This window comes from Zophobas morio, unplaced genomic scaffold (assembly GCF_036711695.1).
Source record: "Zophobas morio isolate AGI-343-1 ecotype UQ-CSIRO unplaced genomic scaffold, CSIRO_AGI_Zmor_V1 ptg000009l, whole genome shotgun sequence".
In the NCBI taxonomy this organism is placed as follows: Eukaryota; Metazoa; Arthropoda; class Insecta; order Coleoptera; family Tenebrionidae; genus Zophobas; species Zophobas morio.
Window position 1 is genome coordinate 11,290,077 of NW_026972114.1, and position 12,151 is coordinate 11,302,227.

At 31.3% G+C, this 12,151-nt stretch overlaps 1 protein-coding gene across 2 annotated transcripts in view; it reads right to left on the reverse strand.

The window, feature by feature from the left end:
• The window catches only part of LOC135125905 (rho-related BTB domain-containing protein 2), a 75,535-nt gene that overhangs the window by 53,365 nt on the left and 10,019 nt on the right, over positions 1–12,151 (reverse strand). Inside the window, exon 1 of one of the 2 annotated variants that reach the window (XM_064051669.1) lies at positions 6,206–6,483. The exons of the other annotated variant lie outside the window; for it this stretch is intronic. The gene's annotated coding sequence lies outside the window, so the exon portion shown is untranslated. Of the gene's footprint in view, positions 1–6,205; positions 6,484–12,151 lie in introns of those variants that run through there. 2 annotated transcript variants of the gene reach the window in all.

The following is a 12,151-nucleotide window of genomic DNA, read 5'->3' on the forward strand; positions in this document are numbered from 1 at the left end:
AGATGCAATAGACTGATGGTTGTGAAATAAACGGTTCATTTACTTAAAAGTTTCCATTAGAAAAATTTTAAGGTAGGTAGTTGGGTACAGTAATCCTTTTTTCTAGAAAATCTTCAACGGTCTTGCCGCAAAATGCCGAAAAAGAACATCTGGTTAAAAGCTTTAATTCATTATCAACGGAAGTAAGGATTTAAAGTCATAAAATCTATGGAGTATTTTTCCAATTCTATAATAAAATTTTATTACCCAAACGACCGGAACCTATTCAGAGAAAGGGTCTTGAGTAAGTGTACTTCAATGGTCAAGTCCAGGTGAAATGCATACGATACGATACGGCTAACTAACAAGTATTTGTCATCCCGATAAGGCCGGCATTTGAACAAAATATGCATTAAAACTCATATTCGTCGAAAAAAGAATTAAATAAGCATATAAGTTTTAATATGCATAAAATTGAAAAAAAAGCAAATAAGCATAAAAAAAATGTGTCAAATGCCTCCAAATTGTATCATAGTTACAGATATAAAAAAGTTTTGAAGTGCTTACATTTTTCACAAAAAGCATTAAACCTAGAAATCCGCTCTCTAGTTATTATTAGTATTACATTGCACCAACCCAATTTGATAGACACAAAATTTTGTAAAGTAAAAACTCGTTTGAAACGTAGGCGTAGCACGCTTATTTACATTTACTTTAACATTACAGACATGCATTTGTTTTGTTGCGCTGGCTAGGTTCCGTGAATGTGGTATAGACAAGTTATAATCAACCAATTGTGAATTACACCATCAAAAATTAAAATAAAATCCAATGTTTTAGATTACAGGAAGAAACTTGTTGCTGCCAAAAAAGCAGCGTACGATAATTTTGTCGTATCTCATAACAATAGAAGCAAAGCTGTCTGGGCTATTATTAAAAATGAGTTACATCTGAATAGAAATTATTATTCTAAAAATTCCTTTTCACCTAATGAATTTAATAATTATTTTACCAATGTAGCTGAAGATTTGGCCAGAAATTTTGATTCAAATATATCAAAAAGTCAGGTATTGTTAAAAAATGCTAAGACTGAGCATTTTAAAACCATCTTTGTCGAACCCACAAATGAAATTGAAATATTCAATATCATTAATAAGTTGAAGCCATCAAATAGCCATGACATATATGGCATTAACGTTAAAATCATAAAATATATTGCACCAACTATAAGCAAAGTCTTAGCATTTCTTATAAACAAATGTATTGATAAGAAAACTTTTCCAAAAAGTTTAAAAATAGCAAAAGTAGTAGCCGTACACAAGAAAGGTAATGTTGGTGATATCAACAACTACCGCCCAATTGCGATTCTTCCAATCTTGTCGAAAATTTTTGAATCGGTATTAAAAGAACGCCTAGTTACGTTTTTCGAAATAAATAAACTCTTTGTTGCTGAGCAGTTTGGTTTTAGAACAAATAAATCTACAATACAAGCAATACTAAATGTAGTAGATAATGTCCTAAAAGGTTTTGAAGAAGGTAGAATTACTAACATAACTTTAATTGACTTAACAAAGGCATTTGACACCGTTAACCACAACATTCTCTTGTCAAAACTTCAACATTATGGCATTAGAGGCACACTCCATGACTTATTAAAGTCATATTTGACAGATCGAACACAAAGGGTATATGAAAAATCCAAACTATCAAACTTGAAACCTCTAACTGTAGGCATCCCACAAGGTTCTATCCTGGGACCTATTCTCTTCCTGTTTTTATAAACGATTTACCACCAAATATCCGTGCCCTGAGTACCATATTATTTGCTGACGACACGACCATCATTAGCCAGAATAAAAGCCTAACAAAACTAAGAGAATTAAGGCACCATGAATTGTTGCGAAATGTGGTTGAAAGCCAATAAACTTACTCTAAATAAAAATAAAACTCAATCTTTACTGTTTTCTCTAAAAGAGGAACAGCCAACTTATAATAAAGTTAAATACTTGGGCATTACACTGGATCATAAGTTAAACTGGGGGGAACAAATTGATAGTTTGGCGTCAAAACTGAATTCTGCTCTTTACCAATTAAGAAAATTGGTCAACTATTGTACTCTTGAAGGTTCCATAACATTTTATTTTTCAAATTTCAATAGTTTAATTAACTATGGAGTGATATTATGGGGAAATTCAACTTACGCCATTAGAATCTTCCGTATACAAAAGAAAGCTATTCGATCATTAGCCAACATTTCAGACCAACGTGTACACTGTAAACCCTTATTTAAAAAATTTGGTATATTACCTTTCCCATGTTTGTACATATATAGCGTATTAATTTATGGATACGAAAATTCAACCATTTTTCAGAAAAACTCCGATTTTCACGATTATAACACCCGAAATCGGGATAAATTTATCACTCCCCATTATCGCCTACAGAAAAGTCAAAAGTGCTTGAAGTTTGACGCGATTAAGCTCCTTAACGTGTTACCGCCACACTTCAAAACCTTAAATACAAAAAATTTCAAAAGGGAAATAAAAAACTTTTAAAAACCGAATGCTTTTATAGCACCAAAGAGTTTATTAACTCATTCAATGTATTATTGTAATAGTCCACTATTCTCGTATACACATTAATTTGTTTGTTATTTGTAACATGTGTTTATTATTGTATATTGTCATTTTTAAGCTTCTTGTCTGTTTTATTATACAATTTATCATGTATTATCCGACGATCCTGAACAAGCTGTACATTGTAAGGGTAATAAAGTATTATTATTATTATTATTATTATTATTAATAAGCGGAAGTCGAAGCAATAAAAAAGTCTGGGCGACCATCGGTATTGTTTGCAGTTTCTCTGTTTGACTCTCACGTGTACAATCTCAACAAGTGTTACCGTTTGTTGTCTTAAATGAAGGATGCTTATACGTAAATGATTTTGAGTCGCCTCTGCTAACACGTAAGTAAACTGTTTAGTTATTTTATTGATTATAAATCAATATTCAAGACGACCCAATTCATTTTCCCGAAAATTTTGGAATACAGTACTTTTATTTTTAGTGTTACACTACATCTATCCAAACTGATATACGTGTCCTTGCAAAAACGTTGATGACGTCATCGCAAAAAATTTTTAAATTGCCCCGCTAGAAAAATGTAATGAGAAAAAAAAACATAATAGGCATGCAGTCGTCATGTTTCCGACAGCGAGGAAAGTACTGTCTAAACTCCTTAGACCAATTTTTTTATGGGGACATCTAAAAAGTCGTGTTTATATGAACAGAAGTTAATTTATACGATTTGAAAGAACGAATTCGTCATGCAATGGCTCGTATAAGTCCCCACAGTATTGAAAATTCCGTTAATCAAGTCTACCATCGTCTGGATTTGTGTCAGATAGTGAATGGGGACAGTCTGAACAATTTCTATAGCATAAAGTTTTACTCCAACGTATTATTCTATTTATTTAATGTTTATCACTAAAATCAAGTTTATTTTGTTTGTTATTAATTTTCTTCATTTTTTTGTTATGCAACCTCTACATCAAACTACATTTTCATATGCAAAAAATAAGCTTTAAGAAATAATGCAATCAAAATTATACCTTCCTATTTAAAAAAATTATTGATGACGCATAACTTTTGGAAATTTGTCGTAACTTTTTTTTAATTTTGTGCACTACTGTATTATTTTTTTAAAGGTAGTCTCAGGAAAGTTTAAAGAAAATTTCTATGACACATTTGAATATTATATATTATACATATAAGTAAGTTTCCAGCAATATATTTAGAATTTGAAAGAATTGTTTACAATAGTATACTAAGGTATTTATTAAAAATAAAATGATATTTTCAAGACGTACCTATATAAAAATTTGAAAAAAATCATTTTATTCCGTGTGGTAAAGGGTAAAACAAAAAATGTAACTCAAATCATAACGTTATTTGATACGTTTATTGCACAAAGAGATTTATTTATTGCTTACTTGATACATTTCGTTTCCTGACTTATTTTCACGGGCCAAAATCGGCTATTTTTGAAAGTTTACAAATTTCAAGAAAATGATGATCCAGGAACTTAAAACTTCCTTTACATTTTCTATTGTATGAGTACTAAGTTCTTGAAAAAAATCAACTCTTTCAGGACGATAGTGTTGACACAGGAGACAGCTGAAAGTCACCAAAATCGGCAAATTTTAACGAAGTTTCATATGCTTATTCAGGTATGGTACTTATATTTATCATCGAAAGCACCCTTCTTAGACAGTAAAATAAAATTACAATAATTTCAAAACGTGTTATAGAAAAAAGTTACAGCCCATAACAGGAGAGTTTGGAAATGGTACAACTTCAGGATTCTAATGGCTGCCGAAATATCCAAAAAAACAAATGACGACAGTTTTTCAAACTTGTTACCTAAAAGATCACCCCCAATTCACCCCATTCTCTAAATAATTTATAAGTTTCAAAATTTTCAAAGTACTAAATACAAAACAGTTTTGTAATACTATTGGTATAACTATGAAACAGAAGTGCGAAGTATGAAGATTTTAAATTATGACTTTTACAAATATTCAATATTAAGCGTCGATACTCAATCATGTTATAAACTCAATGAAGGATTTATGACCATACCCTCGAAACATCTCCCTATATATCAATCAAAATATTATGTTTATGGCTATTTTCCCTTAGGACAAGTTGTAATCAGACGCCCGTATATTACTGATTCGTATAGAGATTAATGTTCAATGTTAATATTGACCATTTATAGACACGAATAGTTGAAACACAAATTACAGGAAGACATATTTATATAATTTTGACATATAAACTCTACATATTGTTGGATGAGGTATTTTTGATAGTTAAATGATCAAAGTAAATTCAAAAACCTAATAGCAAGAACAATATCTGCAACATAATCCGATTGGAATAACAAGATTTAAATTAAATGCGATCAGTGTCTTATTATTTTGGAAGTTTTCCAAAAAATATACAGCCACTATTAATCTGTTTCCATGAAGGGAAAGCCTGATACAATGAAACATACATGAAAACGGCAAAGAATTTAAAATTTGAATATATCAAAATGGAGTAACTACTGAATAATGTATTGTTCCGTCCCCTTAGCAATGTTAGGTCTTAGCCAATTGAGAATCACATTTAGAACATCAATAGGCCAAACAGCATACAAATTTGAGATTCCTTATACGTAATAACTCGAACCTGGTTATCTGCTAATGTTCCGCGGGTATGTTTATCAACGTGTCTTTGTCATGCAGGTTTTCAACTTCATGGATTTTATTCTAAAAAGTTAACGGGTATGTTAAAAACAAATAATTGATAATCCTTGACATTTACTAAGGGTGACTTACTTTTTATCAATAAGAATACACTAGCACCTGTAAAACACTACAATAATTCCGATAGGTATATATATTTTTTTATCAAACAAGAAAAACAGAGTTCAAGTCCACGTCTGCGGATCATCATTTTTGTTTTGCAAATAACAATAAAGAAACAAACATTGTCGCATGCGACAAATCAGAAATTAGTATTTTCGATAATTTGATTCCTAATAGAAAAAACTACAAAATGCTTTATTTAGATTTTTGTAAGGGTTCAGTAAAAACAGTAATCTTCCGGCTTATTTTTATAATTATTCACTGCAGAAATATTCTAAATCCGCAGTCCGTGCAAAATGGAAACAGTAATTTTAATTAAAAATACATCGCATGTTTGTTTACTCATATAAATTAAAAATCCACATTTCGTCCATCCATCACGAACGCTTCAAAAATTAATGTTGTTCACTTTGTTTGTTATTATTGTTATCTTTCGACATGAAAACTGCATGTGAAAAATGCCGTAGCTGGTAATTACGACCGCAGAATTTTAACTACCACACCCCCGAAGAGTCCCCGACTTTGCGACTTTAAAGCCACCGTTCCACGAAATCGGCCCCCAAAACAAACCGCGAATTTGTCGCAAACTATCGACCGTCCTGTTACAATATCAACAAAACCACGTCCATCCTCCCATCAAAAGCAAGTGCATCCACCTACACCATGCGAATTATTTTGATCAATGCATGATTGCAGCGCAATTGTTTGTTTTTTTCTCGTCCGTGTTTGTGTTGCTCAGTTCATGGGCGTGTTTCCCCGCACATCCACAGGGTGTAGATTTCCGCGAAAAGTCGAAATAGCCTGTACTTACATTCATCAGTTTGGCCCGAAAACAACAAAATCGTAGAGCATTTACACGTTTGGAAATGACGACGCACTGCACTGTCGACCCTCCTCCGCGGCCGACCCGAGCGTACTGACTCGGTGACGTCGTCGTCGTTACAACACTATTTGATCAAATCGACGCTAATTGTGTCCACCAGCCGCTAAACATCACCATTATCGAATAAAAACATCGCGAACAGCGAAACTCGCCGAGCTGGATCGATTTTTGCTCCTGTTCCGCTCACCGGCCGACGCTGGTGGACGCCGTCTTCGTGGGGTGCATGATTCCGGCCCGACGTGCAAAAATAGTGAAATAATGCCGATTGATTTTTCCGCGTCGTGACGTCAAGCCTCGCCGAGGTCGTCACAGGTTCATTCGGGAGTTTGAACTCGGGCCGTGCAGAGCCGTAACGTAATGATTTTGCCGCAGCCGCCCCTCCAGGCGGGCGCGGATTGAGCGACAGGGATATGCAGAAGGTGCAGGAGGGTGGGGCCGTCCCTGCAAGGCGGCGAGACGTGTCGATTTTCAGGGGCGGATCGGAACTGACGAGAGCGAGCTTCAGAGGCGGCTTCGTGGCGGGGAAATTGAGAAAGACGTCGCCGGGGTTGGGGCTGGGGTTTATTAAAAGACTAACGGGGAAGTGGGTAGTTACGCTGAGGTTTTCAACTTGGATAAAGACAGAATGAAAGTGTTGACGATCAAAAAAGTTACAAATCAATGACAGGATTCGAAACTTTCAAAAATATCTTTACACCTGCACGCAACAGCATTTTACGTATCGTTGTCAAAAAAATCGCAATACAGGTTTTCACTTAACGCGAAATTTTAGTTACATACCTAAAAAATGTCCCCATACTAGCTTTCAGTAATAAAGTTAAGTAAATATTCCTTTAAGCTATCCCGGAAGCATCATTACATTTTCAAATTTTGCCGCCTGTCTGAGATATTTACTTAAATCATAAATCGAAATCTAATATCAGTTTGACAGTTCGATTATACTGCCCGTTTTTCATAAGCTGGCAAAGCATATTACTTTCATGGAACAATATATCTTTGTTACAGACACCTTCTTTTGTATGTTATGACAATGGACGTGATTAGTATTGTAAAATTTTGTAGATAATTTAATATTTAGAACTTATTGTTAGATGTACCCTTGTTTTAACTACAAAATAACATTGTTATAATTATAACGAAAAAATTATTCAGAAATACGGAAAATATTAAACATTGGCAACTTTTAAGCGCAACTCACTTGTAAAATGTTATAAATGTAGTGTATATGTGAAAAACTGGATACTTTTAAACGTCTCATTTAATTCCAGCAGCATTAAACACTGGTCATTACCCCATTTGACGCACAAATTACACAAAGTAAAAAAACTGTAAATTGTAAGTATATCGTCGCCTGAGCACTTGTTTGATCCACAGACCGGAGCGCGCTCAGGCCAATTTCGACTCTTTAGAAGCACTGTGTTCTATTTTGTATTAATTTTTAGATATTTTTAGTCACAGTTTTGGTGGTTATTTATTTTCCATACTTTCTCAACTTTTCGATTTTTCGATTTCTCGACTATTCGACTCCTCGATTTCTCGATGTCTCAATTTTTGAATTTTTTGGTTTTTCGATTTTTCACTTTTCGGATTTTCCAATTTATTAAATTTTCGAGCTCGATTTCTAGATTTATTGATTTTTCAGTTTTTCGATTTTTAAATTTTAGATTTTCGAATTTTTATTTTTTTAATTTTTCAATGTTTGAATTGCCCCATTTTTCAATTTTACGATATTTTAATTTTTCAATGTTTCAAATTTTAGATTTTTAGATTTTTTGACGTTTCTGAATTTTCAGTTTTCCGATTTCTCAATTAATCTATTTTTTATTTTCCTATTTCTCGACTTGCCAAAGTCTCAATTTTTCAGTTCTTCAGTTCTTCAATTTTTCGAGTTTTCAGGTTTTTGATTTTTCAATTTTTTAAATTCGTGAATTTTCAGCTTAGGTTTTTTGACTTTTCTATTTCTCAATTTTTCAATTTTTTAATTTCCCAATTTTTGAATATTTCGTTCAATTTTGTGATTTTTCAGTTTTCCCATTCTTTAATTTTTCTTCTATTTTTCAACTTTTCGATATTTCACTTTTGGGATTTTTTAGTATTTCTGCTTTTCGATTTTTTGAGTTCTTGATTTTCTGATTTCTCGAATTTTTTCTTTTTGAATTTTCAATTTTTCGTTTTTTAAAACTTTCAATTTTTCGACTTTTCAATATTTTAAGTTTTCAGTTTTTGAAATTTTAGGCTTTCCGATTTCTTGAGTTTTCAGTACTTCTATGGGGTGTTATTGAAAGGTACGTCCAACCAAATTGACAGTTCTTCGCGAAGTTTGAGAAGTTTGAAAAACTTATTTTGTGTTGTCAAAATTATAAGGGGAAAATCAACCCTTATCCAACCTTTTTAGACGCTACTGAATTATAAATAGGTAACATTAATTTATTTTAGTAAATCCTAGCAACTGTAACAATAAACTTTTGTCAAGACTAAATGTTGCTATCGAGACGAGAGATGATCTTTTTATCAGAGGCGTACAACGAAATTGGACATAAATTTTAATAATTTTTATCTCTAAAAGGAGAACACTTTTACCTGAACTTTTTTAACTTTTAGCACCCATACTTCGAGACCAATTGCCGATTTTATTTTATACGTACCTTTCAATAACACGCTGTATATTTCAATTTTTCAATTTGCGGAATTTTTAAATTTTCGATTTTCCAATTTTTTTTATTTCCCAGTTTTTCGGTGTTTCGAAATGTCAATAGGCCAAAATCGAAAAGTTAAAAATGGAAAAATCTATAAATCGAAAATTTAAAAATTCAGAAAATTGAAAAATTAAGATATAGAAGAACTGAAAACTCGAGAAATCCAAATTTTAAAAATTGAAGAATTAAAATATCGAAAAGTTAAAAGATTGAGAAATCGAAATATAAAACAGTCGAAAAAAGTTTAAAAAACGAAAAACTGAACTTCCAAAAAATTAATTTGAATAACTGATCAATCGCAACTATGAGAAATCGAGAAATAGGAAATTGAAAAATAGATTAATTGAGAAATCGGAAAACTGAAAATTTAGCGGCGTCAAAATTTGAAAAATTGAAAAACAGAAATACTGAACTACTGAAAAATCAAAAAAATCCGAGAAATTTAAAAATCTAAAATTTAAAACATTGAACAATTAAAACACATATCCCAAAAGTGAAAAATTCAGAAATCCAAATATCAAAAAATCAAAAAATAAAAATCTAAAACTTAAAAATCGAAAGACTGAAAAATCGGCAAATCCTCAGAATTTAAAAAAATGAAAAATCGGATAACTGAAAACTCGAAACATCGAAAAATTGGAAAATCGAAAAACTGATAAGCCCAAAAGTCAAAAATCGAAAAACCGAGAAATCCAAAAATCGAAACATCGAAAAATTAAAAAACCTGAGGCATCAAAAAATCGAAAAACCAGAGGCTTGAGAAATCCAGAAGTCGAAAGCCACGAAAAAAAGTTAATAATTGAAAAATTGATAAATATTGTTATCTGAATTCGATGAATCGAGAAATGAAAAAATTGAAAACTCGAAAAATTTTAAAGATGAAAAATTGGTAATGAAAAATTGAAAAGCCGAAAAGTAAAAAAATTCAGAAGTCGCGAAATCGAAAAGTCGAAGAATCGAAATATTGAAAGATCCCAAAACTGAAAGAAATATCCAAAAGATGAGAAATTTAAAAATCGGAAAATTGAGAAATTGAAAAACCAAAAAAAAACAAAGACTCAAAAAATTGCAAAATCGCAGAATTGAATAACTGAAAAGTCGAAACTTTGAGAATTCTGGAAACGGGAAAATCAAAAATAGATTAATTGAGAAATCGGAAAACTGAAAATTTAGCAACGTCAAAATTTGAAAAATTGAAAAATAGAAATACTGAAGAACTGAAACATCGAAAAATCGAGAATCTAAAAATACAAAATTTAAAACATTGAACAATTAAAATATCGCAGACATACAAATATCAAAAAATCAAAAAATAAAAATCTAAAATTTGAAACATCGGATAACTGAAAACTTCGAAACATCGAAAAATTGGCAAATCGAAAAATTGAAAAGGTCAAAAATCAAAAATCGAAAAACCGAGAAATCCAAAAATCGAAACATTGAAAAATTAAAAAAAAAAATGGGAAATCGAGAAATCGAAAAACCAGAGGCTCGAGAAATCGAGAAGTCGAAAACCGAGAAGAAAAGTTAATAATAATTAAAAAATTCATAAATCGAGAAATTGAACAATCAAAACATTGAAACATCTGAATTCGATGAATCGAGAAATGAAAAAAATGAAAAATCGAACAATTTTAAAGAAGAAAAATTGGAAACTCGAAAATTTAAAAATTCGGAAAATTGAAAAATTAAAATACCGAAAAGTTGAAAAATTGAGAAATCGAAGTAATAAAACAGTCGAAAAATTGAATAGCCGAAGAGTAAAAAATCGAATTATTGAAAAATCCAAAAACTAGCGAAAAAACTGAGAAATTAAAAAATTGGAAAAATGAGAAATCGAAAAACTAAAAAAGCAAAGTGAAAAAAAGCTTAAAAAATCGAAAAACTGACAAATCAAAAACCTCAAAAATCGAAAAATTGAAGAATGAAGAAGTAAAAAATCGAAACTTTGCGAAGTCGAGAAACGGGAAAATAAAGAAAAGTATACTTCAGAAATCGGAAAACTGAAAATTTAGAAACGTCAAAATTTGAAAAATTGAAAAATCGAAATATTTAAAAATCGTGAAATTGAAGCGGACAAAAACTGAGAAATCGAAAAATAAAAAATCGAGAAGTCAAAAATTTGAAGAATGGAAAAATTGAAAAAGCCCAAAATTGAAATCTTGAAAAATTGAGACATCTACAGTTGAAAAATCGGGAAATCAAAAAGCCGAAAAATCTTAAGTGTATATTTATAAACCACAAGTTCAAGACTATGCTACTTTTTAACATTTAAGTAACAATTCGTCATGTTCGACAAAATTGTAAGATGACATCATCAATTCCTGGGGGACATGAACGGATAAATTTTGGCTAACGATTCAACATGCTTCCAATAACTATAATTTGGAAAATGCTCTTGATTTTTTTCCAAAAATCTTGACGTCTAAGGTAAAAACTCAATACGGATTCATAAACCGCAAACGGAGGATATAAACTTTAAATTACATCTACTATTGTAAAATTTTGAAATTACGTCATTTCATTGTTGGTGACAAATTTTTGTGAGCTTTTTACCATTTGATAATAAAATTTGAAATGTAAATTTTATCATTCGGGCACGTTATGTATTAAATCGTTAAGATGTTCAAGAACTTTACTCACTTATTCGTTGTAAAGTCCGACCAAATGGTCGAAACGGCTTAGTGCTTCGTAGTGGATGTGTACGTATCAGATCAGCTCTAAAACGAAAGTCGGCTTATAGATAAATCGCCTAGAGTCGATATTGGGATGAGTGCGCTCTGGTCTGTAGATCAAGCAAGTTCTCAGTTCTCTGATACATAGAGAGCGGAAAATATGCAGCAAAATTTTGGGAAATATGATCATATGATATGCACCAAGTTTATGCAAATATGCAGTAACTTTCTTAATATATGCAGAGATATGCAGTTGCATATGCTCCAAAAATTAAAAAAAAAGCTCAATAAGCGAACTAAATTTATTTACAAATCACAAAAACAGGTTTCCTGAGCTTACGTTTTATTACAAAAAATACATAAATCACATTGCAAAGTGTTTAATTACATCTCACTAACACATAAATCACACTAACACATAGATCACACTTTTACTAAAAAATAAATACAAACAGAACAAATTAAAAAATAGTAGTAATCAACTGTTTAATTACTATTTTGGT